Raw genomic sequence first — 3880 nt, 5'->3', positions numbered from 1 at the left:
GGAGGGCGAGAAGCAGGGGCCATTCCAAAAGAATATTAGCTACTGTCTATTAGGCTCCACAACTACTATGGCGTGGTGGCTCATTACATAAAATAAGCCCATGAGTTAACCTGGTATGGCCAATGCGGAGGCGACATAGGACAGTGGACTCCTTCTGTAAGGAATGGAAGGAAGAGCATTAGCAGTAGCAAGCTTCTTGATAGTGTGGAGTTAATTAGAGGGGACAGTAGCCAGACAGATGTTCTTCCACCTCTTGAGTGAGCAGAGCTCTTGTACGCACCTTCAAATCCGCACATTGGATCAACAAACTGAATAGGGATGAGTAATTCCTCCTCCACCCACATCATTAACCAGTTCATTCCCTGGGATATTCGCATGACTTGAGACAGAGAGAAAGACAACCCAGCAATCATTTAATAAAGTGAAGTGCTGTAAAAACACTACATGTTCCTGGCAACAAATGGTGTTCCTTACCGGCAGGGGATGCAAAAGTATATCCATGTCTTTAGAACCATCAGTGATACAGACGGTAGCAGCCCAAAACTCCTGAAGAACTGACTGGGGCTACAGACTTTCAGGGCCTTGAAATAGATCGGTATGAATTCATCGCTTGGGCACCAAACACCAGGGAGGGGGCGAGAACACATGGGGAGCACATTCCATGGAGGAGAGGTGGAGATCCTCTGGAGAGGGCAGAAAGGCACATTCCAACCACAAATCCCACCTGATGTTGATAACCTCATACGGGGGGGAAAAAAAGGACATGTTGGATGATCAGGGAACTGTCAAACGGCAATTGCATAGGCAATCAAGAGTTGATACCATCAAAACAGAAGACATAAGATCCCAGCTTCAGCTAGGAGACTGTCTACGGGACTAGTCTGGAAGGAGCCAATGGCCAGTTGAGCTCCACAATGATGGACTGGGTCGAGCTGACCCATGAACCTGGCAACCACAGTCCACTCAGGATGAGACCAGAGCCCAGGAAATACATAGAACAGTAGCACAATTCGCACCCCAGGAGATATGGGCAAACAAGCAGAGAGCATTAAGCTTTTACATGCAACTATTTTGTAGTAGCACAATATCAGGTGTATAGTGATTTCCAAGTTGAATATAACACTTTTTTTATTTTGACGTTTTCTAAAGCATCAAATTTTCCTGTATTCCACTTCAAATGGCTATATGGCCAGAACTGCAATAGAAGATTTTATGAATAAATGGTTTGAACGGTCAAGGGCAATAATGATGACTTTCACAAACTAATTCAATCTAAAACTATAAAAGTAGTAAATGTATCTCTCAACAGCTGCAGTGACACAACAAAAATAACTAAGAGAAATTAAATAAAGTGAACACAGTGAAGCAAAAACTCAATTCATAATGTGCAGAGGTTCTTCGGTTCAGTTGCAGAAATATGTACATAAAATCAACAAAGTGCTCAACACAAAGCTAAATTATGCAATTGATTGGTGTTGACTGTTTATTGGATTATAATTTCTTCAGAAGTATGTGAAAGAGCACTAACAATATAGTTGACAATGAAGATGCTTACCCACTGTATCTGATTTGCTGAATTTGTGCGTCAAAATGAAGTCAAATTCAAAATCTTTGGCAAACTGTAGGTTCAAAAGGTAGATCTCAACTTTATAGCTTTTAGTAAAGGCGCCAAACTCAACAACCTGGAATTAAAGGTCTTTCGTGAGTCAAAGTGATTCTGGAACTGTAACTGATGTAAATATCATGTTATAGAGGTATTTTCATAATAAAATATTTTACACACAAACTTAGCTCCCAACAATCAGTACATAGCAATTATAAGCTTATATTTCCATTCTTTTCCACAGAGAGATTTCAAGAATCTTTCATTGGAAACGAAAATAAAGTTAAACGTGAAGCTATCAGAAAAAATTTGCAATGACACACCCAAAACACACACTTCCAGAAACAGAAGGTGAACAATTTGAGCCTCTCGTAATAAATCTGAGAGATAAAGAAATGGTGGGCAAGTGAATACTATATGGACAAAAAGACTTCAAAAAAATAAAACAGAATATGATCTTCAAAGAAACATTACTTTGCATTTGTAGCACCATTTGTGTGTACTATAATTTCTGGACTTTGCATTATACTGAAAATTCAACCCACAAATATATCTGCATTTTGCATTAGTTAATGTGGGATCAGGAAAGTGTTAATTCAGAAATATCGTAAAATATTAATACCAAAATATGATGTGAAAGAAGATGGCTATCACACAACTATACAGACAGGGACATTGGGGATATGGCTGAAAAACACAAAGAAGCTAGAAAACATTATTTAATCTCTTAAGGACTGTATTGGCTGTAAATGTGGCTCCCTTGAACCCACAAGGAACACACAGGGGACAGTAGTATATGCCCAGTTCTTCACTTCATACTGGTACTTCAAACTTCATAAGTGGGCTATTGTGGGGTAGCTGGCATCCAATGACCACCTTTAAACTAAGGGAGTATACCATTTGTACTAATCTCACTGCTGAAGAGGCAATAAACCCAATAAAAGGAAGGAAACAATGAAGCGCACACACGCACACACACACACAATTAAAATGTACTGTAACAATAAAATTTGTTGCAAGTCTTTACACATTCAAGTGGAAACAAACCATGTTGTTTCAATGCCTTTATTCTGATAAGCCTTCTTGGTCACAGTGTCAGTTTGATTCTCTCAATTCTCAACTACCTAGTAACTTGTCACACGATCACCATCATCCTTGACTTTGTATGAGAAAAAGATTTATTTGATGGTTGCCTATTGCATGCACATAATGGAACACTAGAAATGCCTTGAGGACAAATGGATTTCACACAGCCTCAGTCTTTCATTACTCCTGTGCCCACCAGGTTGTGTACAGTATTGCACAATATACCATAAATATATTTTATAAGTATGTCTTAAACGTGTAATGAGAGAAAATAACAGTAACCAATTATCCAAAACTTTAGCATAATCATAAAATGGACAATTGTACACAGAAAAGTTGAGGAACCACTATGAATAGCCCCCAAGACTTCTCACATACACTGGATTTGTGTTACCTGATTAGGTAAAGAGTACTCTTTCCTTCAAAGAGCCACGTGATTCAATGATAACAAAAACCAGTTAATTAAACTTTTTTTTAATTAATAGACATTTACAAGGCAATATCACAAAGACGCCATTAGTCCCATGGAAAACCTAATTGCAGATATGAAACTGAACAATGATCCACACAACTATGAGTACTGTATTTACCCAAATACAAGCCGACCTTTTTTTCTGATTTTTGTGGTGCAGAAATGCGTCTGTGGCCTAATATTCAGGGGCAAGACCAGGAAGTTCTGAAAAATGCTGCTAGGAGCTGCCATCAGTAGTTATTTTGTCACAGAAGCTGTTGTGTTGGTGTTCTGGGAATGGTACTGAATGTTAATTATTTTTTTATGATGGGGGACATTCAAATTTACTATTGCCAATTTTTGAATTTAGCATTTTTTCTAATGCCAACAGCCTTACCACAGTGGTAACACCGTTTCCCATCAGACCACCAAAGTTAAGCGCTGTCGGGCTGGGCTAGCACATGGATGTTTGACCATCCGGTGTACCGAGTGCTGTTGGCAAGCTGGGTGCACTCAACCCTTGTGAGGAAAACTGAGGAGCTACTTGATTGAGAAGTAGTGGCTCCAGTCTCAGAAACTGATGTACAGCTGGGAGAGCGGTGTGCTAAACACATGCCTTCCATATCCACATCCAGTGACGCCTATAGGCTGAGGATGACATGGCAGCCGGTCGGTACCATTGGGCCTTCATGGCCTGTTCAGGAGGAGTTGAGTTTAGTTTATTTTTTCTAATATTCATA

At 39.5% G+C, this 3880-nt stretch overlaps 1 pseudogene; it reads left to right on the top strand.

Moving 5' to 3' along the window:
* Positions 1-3523: 3523 nt before the first annotated feature.
* Positions 3524-3641, top strand: LOC124723840 (annotated as a pseudogene).
* The last annotated feature ends 239 nt before the right edge of the window (positions 3642-3880 follow it).

The sequence above is a fragment of the Schistocerca piceifrons genome, chromosome X (assembly GCF_021461385.2).
Source record: "Schistocerca piceifrons isolate TAMUIC-IGC-003096 chromosome X, iqSchPice1.1, whole genome shotgun sequence".
Lineage (NCBI taxonomy): Eukaryota > Metazoa > Arthropoda > Insecta > Orthoptera > Acrididae > Schistocerca > Schistocerca piceifrons.
This window is presented reverse-complemented; position numbering and strand designations above follow the sequence as displayed.